Genomic DNA, 23418 nt, shown 5'->3' on the forward strand with positions numbered 1-23418 from the left:
GAATATTTTGAGTAATCTCTCCTTTTTTTTGAGATCCTCGTGGAGAATCTCTAAGTCTTACTCACATTAGTATTGTTACGTTTGAGGGGGGGGGGGGTATGCATTCAAAGGGTAATTAGGATTTTTAATTAGGTATGCCATGCTGTTTGAGTTTACCAGGATCTCGATGTAATAAGTAGTAATTCAGTGGTGATAAGTTGTCTAGTAAATGTTCATTTCTTCAAGGGGGAAATGATAAATGTCACGTAATTAGATAGGGACACGGGATAGGGTAAGTGTGTCTGCGTAAACCCCTTTTGGTATTCTCTGAAGACTGGCCGTGACGTCACAGGACAGTGCAGCGGATGGCTCCGCCCCGTGATCACGATTGGCAGAAGGCGATGGCGGTGGGCCAATAAACGGCTCGATTGGGAGTGACGAGGACGAAGGATAAAAAGGTTCTGTTCGGGGTCGAAAAGGAAGAAGAAGAAGATTACAACCAGAACGCTCGTGTTTTTTTGGTGTGGAAGCTGTGGTGGCAGAGAGCGTCCTGGCTGCTGTGCTGAGTCGATCGTGCTCTTGATCGTGTCTGGGAGCCTTGCCGAGCCTCGTGCCTCACCCCGGTTGGCTCTGGGGTTCTGCTGACTCGGAGTGCGGGGTCGGGCGGCGGGTGGACCTGCCTCCCTCTCCTGCTCGCGGCTTGGCGCCGGAGCTGGTTCCCTGGTGGCTGTGGGCGGACTTGCGCCAGGACCAGGAGGTCGACAGCACCGCGGTTTCTCCTGCCCCCCCCCCCTGACGAGAGCAAGGCCAGCTCGTCCGATGCCGATCCAGGGACAGTTGCGTCCACACCACGGTCCAGCCTGACCACCAGAAATAGCTACGTTTTGTGTGTGTGTGTGTGTGTGTGTGTGTGTGTGTGTGTGTCTGCTTGGCGCCTTAGAGGGATTGAGAACTGTATATTCATTGGAATTGTCTGTGTTTTTCCCCACGCCCGATCCCACACCATCCTGTCGAATCGCCCCGGATCCCTCTTCTTGCCGAGTCTTGTTATTTCTGGTAATAATAAAAACGAATAAACATCATCAACTCAGTGAAAAGTGACTCGTGCCACCTTCCTCGTCCCGTTTGCGGTAGAGCGATTAGAACCGCCATGTTTGGGTTATAAACAAATAAATCGCCTCCATCGTTTCGGCTCATTCTGCGTTGGCGGCACTGTTCAAGTCCCGTGGACGTCACAGTATTCTTCATCTTCTTCTTGTGGACATTTTTGTTTCACAGCCTACAGTTTTCATCAAAAGTCCTGAAACTTGGCATATATATGTAAAAATACCCTGTGCAGACAGTAACCATCTCCGATTTTGAAAATTCCTCCGAGACAAAAAAAAACTTATGACGTCAAAATATCTCTGCTAATGGAAATCGCCTAAAAAATTATCTCTGAAACTAGGCAAGGTTTTTGAATTCTGTTTGCGGGAATCGAACAGGGCATTAGCAGAGATGAATTACCGCACATATGGTACATCACTATGACGTCATATCAATTTTTATGACATCATTCCTATTTTTTGGCATTTTTTGTTTCACAACCCAGAGTTTTCATCGGATCTTCGTGAAACTTGCGATGTATATGCAGAAAGCCCAGGTGCAGGCAGTAACCATCTCCGATTTTGGAAATTCTTCCAAGAAAAAAGTTGACGTCATAATATCGCCGCTAATGGAAATCGCCGATACCATTATCTCCGAAACTAGGCAAGCTGTTTGAATTTTGTTTGCGGGAATCAAGCCGGGCATTAGCACAGATAATTTATCGCAAACCTGATACATCACAATGACGTCATATTCGTTTTTATGATGTCATCATTAAGAGGACGAGGATCTTAGCTCATTTGAGCTTGTTTTTCTGGAGAAGGGTGAAGGGGGACATCCAAAATTTCTGCTTGGTGATAGAAGGCAAACTAATGTTTCAGTTAAACTGACATCTTTCTTTAGTTCAAGCTGACATCTCAAAGATGGAAAGTGCTAAGTTTTGACACAAAAACTTACTAGATTGACATATTAAATACTATACGAGTTTAAATTAGCCAATAGAATGACTCCTTCAACCTGTCATTATTATAACTTTTTACGACATTGCAGATTATCCGTGTATTTTAGAAATTGTGTTACAAACCACTCCAATAACAAAGATGCAAACTCAAAAGGTAATAGACTTGATGGGATTAACGAATGATTTGAGGGTGAGGTGACCAATTGTAACACGGGATTTTATCAACTAAAAGTGGATGGTAAACAAGATGCAAAAGCTAACAGAGTCAGAGTAAAAAGAACAAAGGAAAAGCACACTAATTATCCAGAACAAGATGCTCTACAAGATAAAATTCATCTTCTGAAAATCAATTTATCAAAAAAGAAGTTAAATGAATTTGATGTTCTCGAATAAAAATAATTTCTGCAGAAAAGGAAGACCAATTGCACAAAAGGCAACTTTGTGAGAAATACAAGTATAAACAATTTGGTGTCTGTCTCTCTGTCTGTCTGACCGTGATACATTTGATCGTTATTTATCCAATCTCAACCAAACTTGCCATGAGGACTAAAGGTAACACGACGGAGGTTGACTTGCTCCCCTCTCCAAGTTGGCTTCCTTCTTAAGTGGCCCCTCGCAACTTAACTTGGTCCCCTCTCCAAGGAGGATTTCCACCTTGGACGAACTCTGTGTTAAGGCATGATATGTCATTTCTTAAAGCCATGGCTTCAAGTGTGAAGTGTGATATCACTACTGACTGCTTTACAGCCCAATTGTGAGGTTTATTCGACACATAACCCCATTCGTAATGCACAATCGCCTCTAAGCTGTCCGGACTGGGTTTGAATCTAGACCCAGCTATATAATCTCAACATACTTGCACTTGGCTCAGGGATAGACAGCCACTGGCAAATGCATGACCAGAACAGTGTGAGCTTAACTTCATCTCACAAACAGGCCACACAGGTAGATAACCTGCTTGTGGCAAGGCTGCACCCTTGTACAGGTAGCTCAGAGAAGGGAGACAAGTTCAGAGGATAGCATCTGAAGGGTGACAACTACATGCAATGTAAGCAAAAGCAAGACCATTAAACACAAGACGAACAAAAAAGAATCACAAGCCCATGTTTGGCCCCAACATCTTTACTTTTATATTATTCCAGGTGAGGTATCAGTTTAAGCTCACATTGCATAAAAACCCAGCATAAATGTTGGACCTAAGACAGAAGAGAGGCATATCGGAGATTTTAATCACTTTCTCATTTTGGAGTGTTATTTAAGATTTAATTATTTGTTTTAATCCGGACACTGACTTCATGTAATGCTTTCGTATGACAAAGACAGGACAGAAAGCTACTTGGGAAGCCAGGAAACTGCTTGCAAAGTCCACCCATCACCTGGAAGAATCCACCCAAGATCCTGGGATGTATTCATGGATCCCAGGAGCACGTGAGATCCCTGCAGCAAACCCTGCCCACAGTGCCTGGCCCTCAATGCAGTGAAGGCCCCTGTATCCTTCCAGCTTCACATTTGATTTTTTCCCATTGGCACACAAAAATATGCTACTTGAGACAAAGTGGACAACTTAATATGGACTATTTCATCCCAACAAAGCAATGTGTAAGGTGTCCAGAGAACAAATGGTTCTTAAATAAGACATTAAAGGCCACCTTAGGCCAGAAAAAAATGAAGTCATATAAAAATCAGACAGTGGCACTGGGACATCTCCACAAGTTCTTAACTAAGATCCTTATTGCCTCCGCCCCCCGAAGGTGAAGGAGGTTATATTTTCACCCCTTTCTATCTGTCTGTCTGTGTACAGGATATCTCAAAAAGTTGTGTAGGGATCTGGATGACATTTGGTGGGCAGGTTCAGTGTGTAACAAGGATTAACTGATTAGAGTTTGGTGAAGATCCAAATCCAGATCTGGATGCGAGAATTATTTAATTTTTTTTTATTTTATTTTATTTTTTTTTTTGTATACCTTGGTCGAGGCTCGTATGAGAGCTAACACACAACTCACAGCAATGAGGCATGAGACAAGAGGGGCGGGAGTGGAAGGGACAAAACATTGGGGAACAGACACAGGTGAAATGTGGAAGGGAGAGGGATGGGGATGGGACGGGGAACATGGCGAGGGGAAGATGGACATTAAAGGGACTTTCAGGAAGGAAAGCAGGAGAATTGAAGGAAGTGGGCTTGGGTGGATTATCGGGGGTAGAAAAGATCGAGGATTTGGATGGGGGAAGATAAGAGGTGGTGGTGAACAGCTGTTTTGAAAGCCTGGAAGGAAGAATGGGAAAGAATAGAGTGAGGAAGTTTATTCCAAAGGCGGGAAGAAAGAGGAATGAAAGAGTGAAGATGAGCAGTGATTCGTGATTTTGGTAGTTTTACCAGAAGGGGGTTGTTGGCGGACCTTGAGCGCCCTGTGGAAATGTGGTGGGGACAAATCGCAGAGAGAGCAGGGGGGGCAAGGCTGGAGAGGAGTCGGTAGAAGACAGAAAGACCACCGACCAACCTGCGGTGATTGAGTGAGAGGCCCAAAGACTCAGCTTCATTGCGGGAGATGCCAATGATCTTAAAAGCCCTGGTTTCGACAGCGTGAAGTCGAGAAAGGTGGGAGGCAGGAGCACCAGCCCAGAGGGGAGAGCAATACTCCATCAGGCTACGGACAAAAGCATATATATATATATATATATATATATATATATATATATATATATATATATATATATATATATATATATATATATATATTTATTTATATTTTAAACCTTCAAAAATCCCATTTTCAGAGTGATTCTTCACCATTGAGAGATAGGGCCAAAAACGATATATAGCATGATATTTTAAAAATGTATTGATTGGGCCCGATATATTCTCGTGGATCAAGCATTATGGAGTGGAGGCATGCGCTCTACCGAGTGCCCTTATTGTTTCCTTATAGGATATAAAATAAATATCACGTGATTTCCCACAATGATTTTTAAAACTTTTAAAAACGTTTACCATGCAAACACTATGGAGTAATGTCCATTTTACTAATAAAACTTTATTTTACCTTTCCTTGATGTACAAAAGCACCATATTTGGTGAAGGTGCTATCGTAAGTAACAATTGATGATTATTATGATGAAGAAGGTCAATAAGTATATTTCACCTCATGGTAACATTTTTCGTTAGGAAAGGGAACAACTGGACTGCTGATGCACAGATGAAGAAGATTTATCGGAAGACTAGGTCATATAATAGGTATTGAGGAGAACATGAGATGGCAGTGAGCTCCTGCCTGGAATTACAGGAATATCAAGGGGCATTTCTCTTGGTAGAAGAAATAGACAAAAATAAATTGAGATGACTAAACAGGTGAAGGGGGTGGGGGGGGAGAAGATGAGTGTGTTGGATTTGCTATAGCATAAAGTAAATGGAGCTCTTTACCACATTTTGAGGCTTGTTGAGGAAAAATACGGAGGCCGTATTAATCGGACAAAAGTCACTTCTTGTCTGTCTCCTATGATCCAAAGATGTGAAGAATGTAAAACGCCAACATGGCAGAGGTGTCTGTAGACACAAGGGACAAAAGCCAAAGGATTAGGAAGGGGAGATTAACTGCTTCAGACATACTTTATGTCGTTCAAAGAGGTTTTAAAATTATAGCAATCAAGGTACTATAGTTTACTCATACATCCATTTCTAAATACTCCATAACTGTTGATTAATATGCACTTTGAAGACAGCACAAACTTCCCCATTTAGCCCTTTTCATGCACAGCTATCTCCAATAACATTTTGCACTGATATTTCGTTTTCTAGTGTCTTTCTAATGAATGTCTCCAACAGCAAGCTCGAGAGGGAAGCATGACTGTTTACCATGCTGCTTGTGAAGGAGGGCTGATTAAAGCTATTTGGATTTAATCCCTGTGACCTTTCCATTTCAATGTCTGATAAAACAAATCATTTTTCTCCTCCTCTGGTATGATCTGTGAAATGCCCATTTGTGGACATAAAAGCCATGCAGTCATTACGTAGAAGATAACAAGTGCCACTGTTCTGGCCTGTAATGTTAGTTAATGTTGAAACAATTTTTACCCCGTGCACGGACTGTGTGTGAATCGAAAAGTGAGGTTAAACAATTGGTTCATTTTGTCTGTCTGTCTGTAGATGTCAGTTTATGATGGAGGAACTATTTAATTTTAATGTGATGATATATTTTGAATACTGTGGAACATTAATCAGAACACAAACCTGCAGTTTAGCAGTACTTTGGCTCTGAATTTTGCAAAATGCACAGTCTCATCCCAAATGAACATGTGAGAAGAGGAGTAAGATATTTTACTCTGTCTGCCTGTCTGGCAGTGAAACAAAATTGAAAATCATACCAAATAGGAAACTTATTGTTTTTAAGGACGTCATAAAGGACACAAACAGCAGGCATGAATAACTATTTTAATGTGTTAAATAAGGTGGTGTAACAGAGGCTGCATCAACGCTGGTAAACTTTAGAAAAAAAAAACATTTCGTGTTTTTTTTTCCTACAACATTTAAAATCTTTATTTTATTTCAATTGAATTATATAGACTTAAAAACTGTCGAACACAAATCGCCTTCTTGGCACATTCAAAAAAACCTGTTTAGCAGTACTTGGGCAAAATATGATGCCATTTTACATCATCACAACCAATGTATATCTCTCTCTCTCTCTCTCTCTCTCTCTCTCTCTCTCTCTCTCTCTCTCTCTCTCTCTCTCTCTCTCTCTCTCTCTCTCTCTCTCTCTCTCTCTCTCTCTCTCTCTCTCTGTCTCTGTCTCTGTCTCTGTCTCTGTCTCTGTCTCTGTCTCTGTCTCTGTCTCTGTCTCTCTCTGTCTCTCTCTGTCTCTCTCTGTCTCTCTCTGTCTCTCTCTGTCTCTCTCTGTCTCTCTCTCTCTGTCCGTCTCTCTCTCTCTCTCTCTGTCCGTCTCTCTCTCTCTCTCTCTCTCTCTCTCTCTCTCTCTCTCTCTCTCTCTTTCAGCCTGTGGCTGCTGGTTGCATCATTGGTTGGGACATGGCTATGCCGCTGATGCAGTGTCCCCCTTACCAGTGCACTGGTACTCATTTTGCCGACCTCAGAAGGATGACAGGCTGGGTCAACCTCCTGGTGTATTAATTCAGCAGCCAATGGGGTTTGAACTCAGGACCCAAGGATCCCAAGCTGCCACCCTAACCACTGAGCCAACACCAGGCTTATCACAACCAATCAAATATCCCGTTCTCTCTCGGCATTGGGGAACATTGACATTCAGACAAAATGGTGGCTTGTAGGAAATATAGGTCGTCCTCAGAAATGCAAAGCAATAATTTAAAAGACTCTTCCCATGTCCTTTTTTTCTCAAGACTGTGCAGGGAAATGTGTTCCATGGACTCGAGAGTTATCCTCGCCAGAGGAGAGGGTATTGCATTTGGGTCCGTTTGTTTGTTTGTCTGCACAGAACTTTTGTGTTTTTCTCCACAACCGCTTGCCAGATTGAGAGAATTTTCACCATAGGGGCAACTACACAGGTAGAATGTTTTTATGATGGGTATGACGTCAAAAGTCACGTGGTGTGGCAGCCATGTTGGAAAGATGGAAAAACTTTGGAACCCGATCTCTGAAACCACACCAAGCAAAAAAATTGAAACTTGGCAAAAAGCAGCAAGTACTCCTCAAGGGGAATAAGTGTGATTTTTCTTATTACATCAAAGGTTTCATTATGATATCATAATTGCATATGTATAACAAAACATCTGATCAGTATGAACGTTTTTGACGGTCACCTCGGGTAAATTGGACCACAGAAAAAAAAATGATGACGTCATTGGTCTCATGTTTTAGGAGCCATATGTATATGTAAAAAAAAAAAAAAAAAAAAAATATATATATATATATATATATATATCTTCTTCTTCTTCTTCTTTCGGTTGCTCCCGTTAGGGTTCACCACAGCGGATCATACGTATGATCCGCATAGTGATTTGGCACAGGTTTTACGCCGGATGCCCTTCCTGACGCAACCCTGGTCACCTCTTATGACACAGGGATATGGTGCACCTATTTTAACCGGGGTATACACCGGCCCAGTACACTGGTACTCATTTCGCCGACTTCGGAAGGATAACAGGCTGAGTCAACTCCCTGGTGTATTAATTCAGTGGCCCAACGGGCTTGAACTCAGGACCTTTTGGATCCCAAGCCGCTGCCCTTACCACTTCGCCAACACTAGGATTTATATATATATATATATATATATATATATATATATATATATATATATATATATATATATATATATATATATATATATATATATATATATATATATATATATATTTATTTATTTATATTTTAAACCTTCAAAAATCTTCTTCCTGAAATGGCTGAACAGATTGGGGTGAAACTTCACTTGTATGACCCACTATACGTGAGGAACAGAAGAATCACACATAAGATGTTATGGGTCACATGGTTTGGCAGCCATATTGAATTTACCCTGAAATGTATAAAAATCCTCTTCTCCAGAATGGCTGGACAGATTGAGGGGAAACTTCACACAAATGTTCCTCAAACCTTGGGGATACCAGGATATTCACGAATAATTGATGTCACATGGTCTGGCAGCCATATTGAATTGAACGAAAATCTTTTGTTTTTTTCAAATCTCTTTCTTGAAACTGCCTCATCAATGGACATGAAAGTTCACAATTATGATCTAGTAGTAATGGGGAACATATGTTTTAATTTTGAACCTGATTGGACTTAATGTTTTGCATCTGGGTTATTTTTGATTTTTTTTTTTTTTTTGAATAAGGCTCAATTGGCTGTGCCTGGATGGGTTTAAGGGTAGAGGAGTAGCAGCTGAAATGTGAATCCTGTCCAGGTTCCTCCTGATGACTTCATCTTTGCTTTTTGCATGTTTGGGTTTCTAAGTAATGGGGAACATATGTTTTAAATTTGAACCTGATTGGACACCTGGTCTAGTAGCAAGAAAGATTTAATATTTTGTATCTGGGTTCTTTTTGATTTTTTTTATTTGACTAAGGCTCAATTGGCTGTGCCTGGATGGGTTTGATGGTAGAGGAGTAGCAGATGAAATGTGAATCCTGTCCAGGTTCCTCCTATTGACTTCATCTTTGCTTTTTGCTTGTTCGGATTCCTTCTGATGACTCCAATGCAGGACTGTACCTATTTGGTCTTCCATTTGATTTGAATTGATTTTATTTTAATCCCATTCTAAATTCAATTGAATCATAATGACAAACATTATGGGTCAGTGTCACGTGTCCAATTAAAGCGGGGTTGTATCAAAGCAGGATGTCTTGGTACCTGGTCATCACTGCCAGCAGTTATAAAGTTGCAGTTCTAGTTATGTCTATTAATTATGTAACACACTAGTACACAAACACCACACACAACTACACAAAACAAGTCTTGGTGAGGGTCTGAAATCTCTGATTGCTCTTTTTCTTGTTTTTATTATCAAACAATTCTTCTTCTTCTTCTTCTTCTTCTTCTTCTTCTTCTTCTTCTTCTTCTTCTTCTTCTTCTTCTTCTTCTCTCTCTTCTTCTTCCTCTGCTTTAATGGCCAAAATTATTTCTACATTCTTGTCATGTTTGCTGGAGGAAGTTTTTGACCTAAATCTTTCACAAAATGGCTGGCCAGGCCTGACACTCAACTAAGAAGTTGGGGCAGGAATTTGTAATTTGTTCATGTGGCCAGCGATAGCTCACCTACTCTTTATGAAGGGTATCATGGGATCTTCAACATCCACCAACCAATGCTGGCAGAGGGGATGCAGTTTAACGTCCATCGGAGAAACAGCACACACATTGATTATTCACCTGGTCTGTGAAACAAACACCGAGATGACAGTTTAATAGCTGGGTCAGGATTTGAACCCAGACTAGAAAGCTTGAAGATGAGTGTATGTACCTCTTGGCCATCCTAACAGCCTTTATTATAAACAAAACAATTTTGAAGGAATTACCTTATTGGACAAAACGACAAAGAAATATATCAATGGAAAAAAATGAAATGGTATATGTAAATGGCTTCCAGAACGTAATGCCATTGCAGCAATTAAAAAAAAACAAAGATGTAGAAATGCACAGAAAGAAAAAAAACTTTGATATTCCAGTTCCAGAAAATTTGTGGGACAATTAATCAAAAGCAACCACTGAAAACATTGAATTAGCGCTCACGTACGACCAAATGATCACATCAAGTGTGAACATCGAAAACGAAGCATTGCGATTAGATATCATACTTAGGTACAAAAAAAAAGAGAAGGAATTGCTAATTGAGGTGTTAATCCCGGTGATTTTGCATGAACGATGCAGAAATCAAGAAAATGACCAAACACCAAGATCTCAAGCATGAAGTGAAAAGTCTTGGATCTTGTCATGAAGTCTTGGATCAAGATCTCAAGCATGAAGTGAAAAGATCCCGGAAGCTGAAGAGTGCCAAAATTGTACCAGTGATGACGAAGAACCTCCTGGGAATGATGAAGAACTGCACAGAGATATTAAAAACCATACCTGGGAATATCACTACAAAGGAACTGCAGTTGGAATCCATCCTGGGCTCAGTAACGATCCTGAAGAGAGCCCTCAGCACAAAACTTTGAAAACAGAAAACTTCATAGCTTGGTCTGGAAATCGTGACCCCTTAACGAAATGAAGGTGGATTCTTTGAGCTCGTCCTGGGAGGACTCCATTCCACATTCTGAATCGCACATGCACACACCAGGGCCGGATTTAGACATGTGGTGGCCCCTGGCAGCCTTCAGTAGTGGAGGCCCACCCTACCTTAGAATACTAAAAATGTGACAAGACATATTTACAGTCATCCATAAAGTATATTTTTCAAGAACAAAAAATCTGAATAAAAATGTGCATCTGTAAACATCATGATCAATCTATATACATGTAAGAATCTAGTTCCTATGTTTCAAGTATAAAGAATCTGAATAAGCTAGCACATGATCAATCTATAAGATTATAATAATTTGCGAAGTTCCTCTGTTTCAAGCATAAAGAATTTGAATAAGCAAGCAGGCACATCTTTAAACATCATGATCAAACTATAAGAATCTACGAAGTTGGAAGTTCCCATGTTTCAAGTCTAAAGAATCTGAATAGTGCAGTGAATAAGCAAGCAGTTCAATCATGATCAATCGTAGAATCTACAATCTAGTACAGTCCCAAATACCTATATTTACAGACCACTGATGAGACCACCAGGCACTTTACGAGACTTGACCCTTGCAAAGTCTTGGATCAATTTGTCGAAGTCAATCTCTCTGAGAATGTCACATTCAATGCTCACTAAGAGTCAAATACATTTTTCCTTACTATTTTTTTTCATGAAATATGTGGAGGCCCCCTGGTTGTGGAGGTGCCTGGGTAACTGCCCAGCTTGCCCATGCCGAAATCCAGCCCTGAGACACACACACACACACACACACGTAATGGTAATACAGTTTATACACGTACACACACATAAAATACATAAAAACGATAAACACAAACATTTACCTTTAAACAGAGTTCTTTGATAAAGGAATTCAAGTGGGAAATTAACAAAATTCAATTGAAAAATATATCAAAGCACAGAACACAAAATGTCGATCTATGGTGTCTGCCTTCCCAAACAGATCACGGGAAACACCTGGTCGGATGGACCTTGTTTTTATATATGTATCGACGTCGAAGTGAGGGGTGGATTATATTAGGAGATCGCACAAAAGGCTAAACAATGCGATGTCCTCTAAAAATAAAATCGCACATTTTCAGCAGATGAGACACCTCCCGAGGCACCAACCGCAGGGCACCACAGATTCCCAACACAGGTGTAAACGTACGTCTGTCTACTGGAAGTTCCATTGAGAGCACGGTTACTTTTACCGAAACGAACAACTAAGCAGCTTGGAGAGCGCTTGACAAGTGGCTTAAGCACTCAAGCAAACACTCCAATGAAACGGATGTTAGGAAACGGCTAGTTTGGCACACGATTAGAAACACTTTTAACATTCACCTCCCGGAATGCCCAAAATGTCAAGCCACGAACGCCGACATCTCCGGATGTTTATAAGCATTGCAATGTACCCAGTCTTTCATAGCTTTGATGAACGGACATTCAATAATATGAGTGAGGAAAGTGAAAACAGCAACTTTATCATAAAGAAATTGTTGCAGCCTGTTCCAAGTCAGAGAATGGTTGAGCAGGGCAAAAAACATGGCGGCTTCAGACCCCAGCGAGGTTACCCAGGAAACACCTTAAGACCCAAAGAGTGAGGTGGCCGAGGATCGCCTGATGAAGGATGTAATTAAATAATGTCGTTAATTATCATCAAAAGTGGTGCCACTTTTTTAAATTAACCCTAATTCAAAATTTTAAATTAATTTAAATTAACCACTTTTTTAAATTAAATTTGCCAAAATAAAAAATTAACCCAAACATACAATTTTCACTCCTGCACTTTCTTGGAGTTTTCTTTGTAAAGCATGAAAAGTTTCAGGCTGTTAGGTTTTATGGTTTTGGAGTTATGGAGGAGACACACACGCTGACACATTGACACACACACACACACACACACACACACACACACACACACACACACACACACACACACACACACACACACACACACACACACACACCCTTTTATTAGCATGGATGGCATATGAAAAGCATTCAAAACGTTCACAGAATGATATACCCTCCAAAGTCCAACAAAAGGGATTTTAAAATTATTTATTATTTAAAAAAGTTATTTATTATTTAAAAAACTTATTAAAAAAAATTATTTTTAAAAATTATTTTAAAAAGGGATTTAAAAAAAGGGACTATTGTCAACATACAAGTACAGTATATATCACGATTGAGAAAACATTTTCTTGTTCATTATTTATTATAATATATTGGGGGGGGGGGAGGGGAACTTGCATTTTTTGAACTTTAGCAAGTATCTCCTTACAGTAACGACATCTTGAATGCTTCTCATTTGTGCTCGATCCTCAATAACCATCAGCAAGAGTAAAACAATCATTATTGCTGTTTGTTTATCCCGTAACTTGTGTGGCCGCAGGTTTCAAGAGATAAAATCGCAGATGCCGTGTATCTGATAAGTTAAACTTTACTTTAGAAATGGCAGAATTTGAGACAGCAAAGGAAGAATTTATTTTTTGACAACTCAGGCAGAGGGTTAATAAGCTTATCACTAAATATACTTTACATTTGTGTGTACACAGCATGTCATAATGTTCTCATTATTGGACTTCACAAGCTGCCAACACCTGTTGTGTTCCCAAATCAGATTATAATCTTGATTTTTTTTCTACACTGCTTCTCTGCTGATGTTATAGTTGCTAAAGGATGATCAAGGCCCTGGCTTTCTGACTATGAAATCAATCACCCCCACGCATGCCTTTTTTCAGGATCAAATGCGTCTTTGCTGTGTGCTTCATACATTTATAAACACTGAAATGAATTTGAGGGCAGTTTCAATGTTGTTTCCTCACACCTTTATGAATTCAATATTTCATTCTTGCGAAAGAAAGACCAGTTTATGGTTGAGAAAATCCATAAGCGCAACTGTAAGAATTGCAGGATGAAAAATGTAAGAGCTCAACTGACTCGAGGTTTTGTGAAAATAAGACCAAGGCTCGGAAAGATGAACAATTCAGCCACAAAGTGACCTTCCAGAGAGAACGAACAAAGGTCACATGCATTCAGATCTAATTTCTCCCCCCCCCCTCATCCCCACCCATCCACACCCCCTAATGGGTGAAGTAAAACCTGTTCTCAGATAGCCTGATCCCCATCCATCAGGTCCAATTCCATCCCAGTCACTCAACTCTGGACATGCTTCTGCTCCTCTCTCAAAAATTGTTGGATGGCCTCAATCCCAAGCTTGAGATTAGGACTGTCTCCTAAGACATATCTCAAGGGACTCGACACAGGCTGGCATCCTGGGTTGCTTGCCCAGCTATCTGGCTGTGATACAGAAGTCGCCTTCATTCCTGGATTTCTCGACTTCCTTATGCAGTCTCCATGTTGCCATAAACATCACCCTCTTCTCTACTCTCCCGTTGGAGAGTGGAGTTCCTCAATGTAATATTTTAGGCCCAGTTTTGTTCCTAATCTAAATAAATGACCTTTTCGATGTTATGGAAAACACTCTCTTCCTTTTTGCAGACAACTCCACATTGTGTCTTCTAAACAGTCAGTAGATGCAACAGCAGCTATATACATACACGACATGGCCAAAAGTATGTGGACACCCCTTCTAATTAGTGGATTCGGCTATTTCAGCCACACCCATTGCTGAAAGGTGTATGAAATCAAGCACACAGCCATGCAATCTCTGTAGACAAACAATGGCAGTGGAATGGGCCGAACTGAAGAGCTCAGTGACTTTCAACGTGGCACGGTCAGAGGATGTCACCTTTCCAACAAGTCAGTTCGTTAAATTTCTGCCCTGCTAGAGCTGCCCCGGTCAACCGTAAGTGCTGTTACTGTGAAGTGGAAACGTCTAGGAGCAACAACATCTGAGCAGGGAAGTGGTAAGCTACACAAGCTCAGAGAATGGGACCACCAAGTACTGAAGCACATACGTGGAAAAAATCGTTTGTTTTCGGTTGCAACACCCACTACCGAATTCCAAACTGCCTCTGGAAGCAACGTCAGCACAAACACTGTTCGTCGAGAGCTTCATGAAATGGGTTTCCATGGCCGAGGAGCCGCACACGAGCCTAAGATCACCATGCGCAATGCCAAGTGTTGGCTGGAGTGGTGTAAAGCTCACCACCATTGGACTCTGGAGCAGTGGAAACACATTCTCTGGAGTGATAAATCACACTTAACCATCTGGCAGTCCGACGGACGAATCTGGGTTTGGCGGATGCCAGGAGAATGCTACCTGCCCGAATGCATCGTGCCAACTGTAAAGTTTGCTGGAGGATGAATAATGGTCTGGGGCTGTTTTTTATGGTTCGGGCTAGGCCCCTTAGTTCCAGTGAAGGGAAATCTTAATGCAACATACAATGACATTCTAGACAATTCTGTGCTTCAAACTTTGCAGCAACAGTTTGGGGAAGGCTCTTTCCTGCTTCAGCATGACAGTGCCCCTGTACACAAAGGCCTCACCTCAACCCCATCGAACAGCATTTGGATGAATTGGAACGCCGACTGCGAGCCAGCCCTAATCACCCAACATCAGTGCCCGACCTCACGAATGCTCTTGTGGCTGAATGGAAGCAAATCCCCGCAGCAATGTTCCAACATCTAGCGGAAAGCCTACGCAGAAGAGTGGAGGCTGTCATAGCAGCAAAGGGAGGGCCCAACTCCATATTCATGCCCATAATTTTGGAATAAGATGTTGGACGAGCAGGTGTCCACATACTTTTGGTCATGTAGTGTCTCTGTCTCTATCTCTGTCTCTCTATCTCCCTGCTGATCTGGAAATGATTAGACACTGGACTGGCAAATGGAACATGTCCTTCAATCTTGAAAAACCTCACTCTCACTATATTGTTCAGGATGTATCTTCAAACGAACCCACCTCTTTCCTTGGGCATCCACTGGAAGAGCATCAGCCTCTTGATCTTTTCAGCCTCACCAGCAGCCGTGACATTTCCTGGGCCAACTCCGTAACTCCTTCCAGAGGCTCTTCTGTCTCACTCTTCCCACCAGAACTTCAAGCAAGCAGTGCACCACCATATCTTGTCATCCCCAATTCTGTTCCATGATCAGTATTACCCCATTATCCTTTCCTAACCCAGCCATATTACTTGCTGGTTTCATTGTTTCCTCCCCTCCTCCATTTCCTTTTCTCCTCTTCGGTAATTCCCTTGATGTTTGTTCCACCGTCAGATCAATCTTGCTCTTCCATGAGCCTCGCCCTGTTAAGAGCAAAAAGACCAACAAACTCCGGCAACCAATGTGATAACATTGTTAGCACTCATTTATTACATACAGATGAAGTTATCGGGAGGAAGTGGGAGGCTAGAATAGAAACTTAGAATTGAGAAGTGAAACATATGGGAATGTGGAGAGAATGGGAAGAAAAGGAAACATTGGGAATAGATTGAAGTATGGAGAACAAGAGAAAGGGAGATATGAGAAGGGGATGAGTTTTTGTATACATAAATCTAGTCTCGTGGAAGAGCAATGTGATGCGTCAGAAAAGGATAATGTCTTGAGAGTTGGGTGATAGAGAAACAACAGGCACACAAGCATATGTATTAACAAATAGGAGGAGAGGAGAAGAGTAAGGAAAGAAAGTTAATAAAGGAAAGTAAGAAAGGAAGGAATAAAACATTCTAATATTTTTGCAAATGGAATAATTTTTGTAAACATAGTCGATTCTCGTGGAAGAGCTCGTACAGTGAATGGATCAGAACGTAACAGACAAAACTGGAATACAAAACATACAGGTATGGGGTGGACAAAATTGAAACAGAAGGAAACTCCAACAAGGGAAAACTGGAAAATTGTAAGGAGGGGTTTGGATGGGGTTAACGAGGGTAGAAAAGACCATGGTTTAGGATTGGGGGAGGATCTGAGATGGTGGTGAACAGCTGTCTTGAAGACCTGGAGAGAAGAATGAAATTGAAGAGGATGTGGAAGTTGGTTCCACGGGCAGTAAAAAAAGAGGAACAAATGAGTGGAGGTGAATAGTGCTCTTGGATTTAGGTAGTTTCACCAGAAGGTGGTTGATGGTGGACCGTGTGAGCCCTGCAGAAACCTTCGGGGGGGGTGGGGAGGTGGGGGTGAGGGTGGACAAACCCTGGAAAAAGCAGAGAATGCAAGATCAGCAAGACCAGAAAGGAGGTGGAAGAAGACAGAGAGACCACCAACCTGTCTGTGATGGTGATGTGATAAACCCATATACACAGCTTCATCACTGAAGATTCCAACAATCTTAAAGGCCTTGGTTTCCACGGTGTTGAGCTGAGCAATATGTGAGGCCAGGGAGCCAGCCCAGAAGGGAAAGCAGTACTTCATGAAGCTGCGGAAGAAGGTTTATCAGTGGATAGGAGTTCAGGTGTGCCAAGGAAGGACTCTGTATGACAGAGGATGCCCAGTCGATGGCTGACTTTGGAGGCCAACCTTGAAATGTGGTTTGCCCAAGACAGATCATGACTGATAGGAAGAATCGGGAGTTTGAATGACTGAACTTCCTCAAGAGGATTGTTAAGAAAGTAGACAGGAGGGTTTTGCCAGACGGCCCTTTTGGAGAGAGAGAGAGTGAGAGTGTGAGATTTGTCAAGAATGAACAACATATACCAAGCGTTTGAGCAGCTTGTGATTTAGTCAAGCTCAGAAGAGAGGGAAGAGGCTGCAGCTTGCTTATTTGAAGCACAGCATGGACTCATCAGCAAAATTTTCCACAGTCAGAGAAATAATTGAAGAAGACCAGGAAAAGTATTGGGCTCAGAACACTGCATTGGGGTACTCCAGCCTTGACAGGGAAAGGAGATGAAAGGACTCCGTTGAGTGCTACGCGTTGACTATGAGAGTAGAGGAAGTGAGTGAGTAATTAAGACGTGTGGAGTTGGCCTTGGATGCCATAGGCAGACAGTTTTGAGAGCAAGGCAGGATGCCAGACTGTAACAAAATCACAACATATGTCCAGAGAGATGGCGTTGATCTCACATCTGACATTGAGGGCCTCCATCCATAGTTGGGAGAGTCGAATAGGATGTACAATGTGGAGTGACCTGGTCTGAAACCAAATAGGTGATCTGCTATGAGGTTGTTGGTGAAAAGGAAAGATTTCATGTCAACTATGATGATGGATTCCATAACCTTGCTGATGATTGGAAGCAAGATTATAGGTCTGTAGTTGAGCCGAGATCAGTTTTTGCTCCTTTTTTTTCTGTCGAGCGGTGATGTTGGCAGATTTCCAAGCTGATGGAAGATGACCTAGTGCAAATGACAGGGTGAAAATGGCAGAGAGGATATGCAAGAGCAGTAGAGCAGGTTTTTTTTAGGACACGTGTGCTGATGCCGTCAACTCCAGTAGCGGAGTCAAAGTTGAGGGTTGAAAGAACCTTCTGTACCTTCTCAGGTGCAAAAGACACAGAATCCAGGAGCAGTTGGGAATGACAGGGAAAGATGGGAATCAAGAGTGAGGGGTTGGGGACACAAGATTTGGAAGCAAACAAAGAATTGATGCATTCAGCCTTCTCATGAACAGAGTCTGCTGTTGTGTCATTTGACGAGAGGGAAGGGATGGAAGTGGAGCATACTCGAGAGACATTCTTGACAAGGCACCACAAGGTTTTAGAGGAGGGAGACAAGTTTGAAAGTTCATTTCTGAGGTTCAACAGATGTTTTCTGGCTCTCCTGGGTGTGGACACACACTTATTTTAAATAGCTTATTTTAGGCAAGTTAACTCTTTTCCAACTACATAAATAACCTATACTTTGATAAACTTTGTTCATAATAAATTGAATATGTGGACTAACGATGAAATACAATATTAGTCGTTTTGAATGTATCTGGTCAGACATGATGTGGGGAGTGAGAGGGAGGGGGAAAAAGGGGTAGGAGAGGGAAGGTAGGGGTAGAATTAAGATGTTGAAGTCACATTTTAGGTGATGTGAAATTACACATTACAAACTGTATTTCACATGTGCATGGACATGTATTCACATGTTCTGTGAAGAAAATAAATCGTGTTTCTTCCATAATTTCTGGATCTGAGTAGTTGACAGTATCAATTTTGTAAAACTCCACCTCAGTCTTTAAAGACCCCAAAGATCTTCAAGACCCCAAAGACCCTCAAGACCCCAAAGAACCGTAAGACCCTTTACAACCTCGAATACCCTTTAATACCACCAATACCTGAAAGAACCTTCAGACCCTGAAGACCCCTAAGAACTTGAAGACCCCAAAGACACAAAAGACCCTTTCATACCTTGAAAACTCCTGAAGAGCTTGAAGACCCTTTGAGACTTTGAAGACCCTTAAGAACCTTTGAGACCATGAAGACCCTTAAAACCCCTAAGATCCTTCAAGACCCCAAAGACCCATAAAGACCACAAAGACCCATAATATCCTTTAAGACCTTGAAGACCCCTAAGATCCTTTAAGATGCTGAAGACCCTCCCAAGACCCTTAAGACCCCAAAGAGCAGTAAGACCCTTAATACCCCTTGAAACCTTCAGACAGATTAGACAGCTTGGACCCTTGATAATTTTGAGCTTTAGACCACTTGGACCTTTTTATACCATTTTTACATGCTTGAGAGTTTAGACCCTTTCAAGCCTTTTGATGCTAACTAAAATTGAAATGTACCCTTAAGAAGTTTGACCATCCAGAAGCTTTTAAGAACACATCACACAAACATCTAAAGTCTTCTTACAAAACGCAAACGATACATTTTACAGCAAGTAGTGTGCAAACTCGACCCAGCCAGTGGTGGGTGGGTCGAGTTGTTATGTATTACTGTTTGTACACCTCCACTTTAATTTGTGGGAGGAGGGAGGGGAAGGGGATTGGGGTAGGAGGAGGTGGGAGAATGGAGGCGAGGGTGGGAGGAGGAAGGGGAAACGTTGGGGTGGGGTGGTAATCTGGAGAGAGGGGATATGGTGGGAGGAGAAGGAAGGTGAAGGGGTGGGGTGGGAGTCGAGAGGGAGGAGGAAGAGGGGTGGGAAGGAAGAAATGATTGTAAATAGCTTCATTTATCAAAAACCTATTGCCACCTATCTGTCTTTATTAGCGATGTTGCTGACAGGCAATCACCATGAAGTTGAAGCTTCATAATCTCATCACGATGGTTCATGGGATCATGTTTCTGGAGTGATTACTATCAGGAAATTATCATGGTGGGGAATTATCAGGTGCTGAGAAAAGCTGTTGCTATTAATTGTTCAAATTAGGTGTCTGTGGACTAGTGTGGACTCGAGAATCAATCGATTTCAATCGGCTTGATGTTTATTGACCATAAATTTAAATTATTCATCATTCCATGCTTCAGTTGACCTCACTTGCTGCCATCTTTATTTTCAGCACATTATATTAAAGCAGGAAATGTGATTATGGTCTTATTACCTATTATTATCTATCAAGATAAGTTCCTTCAGATATTATTCCATCTTGTAATTTGGCCTCAAGTAACTAGGCATTTAAAATCACTCAGCTGATTGCCTGGACACTCGAAGCATCATTTTGGTCTGGTGTTGGCTTCACAGTTCAGGTGGCTGGCTTACAATGTTAGGGTATTGAGTTTGAGCCCCTGTTACCGTTGAAATAACACCAGGTGGGTTGACTCAGCTTGTCATCCTTATGAGGTCTGCAAGATGCATACCCAGCTTACTGGTCACAGGGGCACTGCATCAGCTGCACAGCCATGCTTCCAGTAAGTGGTGCAACCAGCAGCTGCAAGCTGCATACAAATCAACAATAACATAGCTTAAATCCTTAAATCTTATTCAGTTTATTTATTTAATGTATCATTCAGTATGCAATACCATTGTCATTGTACAAAAACTTAACTTTTGTCATGATGCATCAATCTCCTGACACATTTGAAGCTCAGAGAACTATAAGGTTAGCATTAGATTCAAAAGACATGATCAATGATGCAGCCTCCCCTGCTTGCACAGCATCAGATCCATCCATTGGGACCATACTAGGTCCAGAGCATTGGTGCTGCCGAAGCAGTCTCCTGGGCTATTGGGCAAAATCCTGAATGCGTTGCCACTCCGACATAGGATACGGGCAAGCTGGTACTCATTTTGCCAACCTCTGAAGGGTGACAGGCTGAGTCAACCCAACCTGGTATTAATTCAACGGCAGAGCAGAATTTGAACTCGGGACCCTCAAATCCCAAGCCCACCACCCTAACCATTAAGCCAACACCAGGCATGCAGCAGATGGCAGCTTTATCCAAGTTCGATTTCAACTGCTATTGAACCGAGGATCAAACGCTTCACATGTGAGCACACCATCTTGCTCAACAGAGCATACAAATGAGAGTGGAGTCGGCACGCCATCGCAAATCCCAACGCTTCCCACCTCAAGCAAATAATTGAAAGATGGCAAAAAGTTCCACCAGGATTGACTCAATATCAAATTTTGAGTCCCCCCCCCCAATTTTAACCCCAGAAATTAACCAGGGGTGAGATTCAACAAATTGTTACATGTAATTTCATACATCCCTTAATTTTGATTGCATACACAAAGTTTAATTTAAAAATGTTTTTTAAAGAAAAAATTGCATTTTCTGGTGTTTGACCTGTTGACCCCACCAAAAAATGACACTGCTCTTACACCTTCCTGTCGTGTGGTGATCATAGCTACAAAGTTTGGTGATTTTCTGCACAATCGTTTAGGAGGAGATGGCGTGACGGACGGATGGATGGACAGACAAACAGACTGATCTGATTGCATGTGTGAGAACAAGGCTTTCTAAGAAGCGTCCTTAGAGTACAGAGACATGACAAGTAAATAGACACCTTAAATTTATTAATTTCATCTGTATAAAGCAAGTTTTATTCAGTGATTTGTGCAAATATTCAACTATTTATTTGCAGAGACGAGTTACTGGGTAGTGTACGACAATTAACTATGCCTCGAACCCAGGGAGCACACGACCTTTGCGATTTTCAAAGAGGATGAATTGTTGGCCAATCGGAAGGTGGAGTCAGCCAACGTCAGATAGCTCAGAACCTTGTCATTCCACTTTCTAGGGTCAATCTGGTGATTGTGCAATTCACCAGCGAAGGCAAGGAATCCACAGCTTCCCGTTCTGGTCGATCTGGGCCCTCAGAAAGGTGTCTTCGAGCTGTCAAGTGATCCATTGAGAAAACTCCCTGTTGCAAAGCAACAGATGTTGCAGAGGAGGTCCAAGTTAGCTCAAGAACTGTCATGTGGTACCTTAATCAACCAGGCTACTTTGGAAGAAAAGCTAGGAGAAAACCTCTTCTTCGACCAGCCAACATTCAAAGGAGAAAGAATTGGGTTGATGAGATTGCCAACAGACCCTTGGAATTTTGGAAAACTGTCGTTTTTTTCTGAAGAGTTCTAATTTGCTCAATTTTCTGACAGTGGACGTGTATGGGTCTGGAGACTTCGCAGTCAAGAGTTCTCTTTGAACCGATTGCAGCCAACTGTCAAACACGGTGGTTTTTCAGTGATGGTGTGGGGAGCAATCTTGAGCACTGGTCGGTCAGCGCTTGTGGAGTGTGTTGGCAACATCAACTCTACGATAACTTCATTTATGATGAAGTGGGGTGGGAGTTGGTGGGAGTGGGGTGGTGAAGTGGTGGGGTGAAGTGGGGATTTCTATTCTTGAGGATGGACTTCTCCCCATCTTCTCCACTGGTCAGATGGTCAAAAACAACACTCTGTTCATGGAAGATGGAGCTCCATGCGACACTCCAAAAAAGACCAAAGAATGTCAGGACAGAAATGGGATCAAGTGACTTCCATGGCCAAGTCAGTCTCTTTAGATGAATCCCATTGAACAGCTCTGGGCCATATTGGATCGAGCTGTGTGGAAAAAGTCCAGGAAACCAACATCATGGGCAGAATTCCTAAACCTTTTGCATGACGTCTGGGCAGAAATCCCACAAGAGAAAATTTCAGAACTCGTTCGTTCTCTGCATGAAAGAGTAAAAGCGTTGAAATCTGTAAATGACAAGTCCACCAAATACTCGTTTATAAATTAAAATGGATCAAATATACTTCAAATGTTCAAGAAATAAATTCTTTAAATATAATGGTGTCTATTTACTTCTGTCATGTCTCTGTATTGTCACAAACTGGGTCTTGTGATGGTATCAAAGATCCAAATGACTTTCCCAAGGGAATTATGTGCCAGAGCACCAATGCTTCGATTGGCATTCTCATTGTGATTCAATCAATGGATTAATTGAGCCATGTAGCCCTTACAATGCGATTATTAACTTTTTCTTATGCAAGCTCAAATTCACAGGAAGGAGAAATGAAGAGCCAGAATGTTTCCAAAAATACAATAATATATTTAACCCCTGTGGAATTATTGACAATCAAATTCCCATGTGATAACATTTGATTTTAGTCAGCCTAATTTAGAACTCGATTTGTAGTTTAACAACTAACACAACTTATAAAGTTCGAGCAGGGGGCATGTACTGATTACAAATCTACCACTCCAATGTGAAGGCTCACAGGATGGCCTGGAAGGACACATACTTTCCTGGAAGGACACACACTTGCCTCTAAGCTGTCGAGCCTGGGTTTGAATCCTGATCCAGCTATAAACCGCTATCCTGGTGTTTCACCAGCAAGGTGATTCATCAATGCGTGTGCTGTCCCTGGGATGAATGTTAAATGGGTGTCCAATCTGCCAGCATTTGTTGGTGTCCCTTATAAAGAGGACCTTTTGTGACCTTTTGTAAAGAAGA

The 23418-nt window shown here is 41.8% G+C and overlaps 1 long non-coding RNA gene across 3 annotated transcripts in view; it reads right to left on the bottom strand.

Moving 5' to 3' along the window:
- Positions 1-23418, bottom strand: part of LOC147022270 (uncharacterized) — a 59027-nt gene that overhangs the window by 14074 nt on the left and 21535 nt on the right. The window contains exons 2-5 of one of the 3 annotated variants that reach the window (XR_015061158.1): positions 11370-11455; positions 10554-10740; positions 9747-9862; positions 5445-5567 (exon numbers count right to left, since the gene is read on the bottom strand). This is a non-coding gene — a long non-coding RNA (uncharacterized LOC147022270). Of the gene's footprint in view, positions 1-5070; positions 5568-9746; positions 9863-10553; positions 10741-11369; positions 11456-23418 lie in introns of those variants that run through there. The other 2 variants (XR_015061157.1, XR_015061159.1) reach the window with 2 other exon arrangements.

The sequence above is a fragment of the Eptatretus burgeri genome, chromosome 8, assembly GCF_056783735.1.
Source record: "Eptatretus burgeri isolate ZD-2024b chromosome 8, Ebu_testis_v1, whole genome shotgun sequence".
Lineage (NCBI taxonomy): Eukaryota > Metazoa > Chordata > Myxini > Myxiniformes > Myxinidae > Eptatretus > Eptatretus burgeri.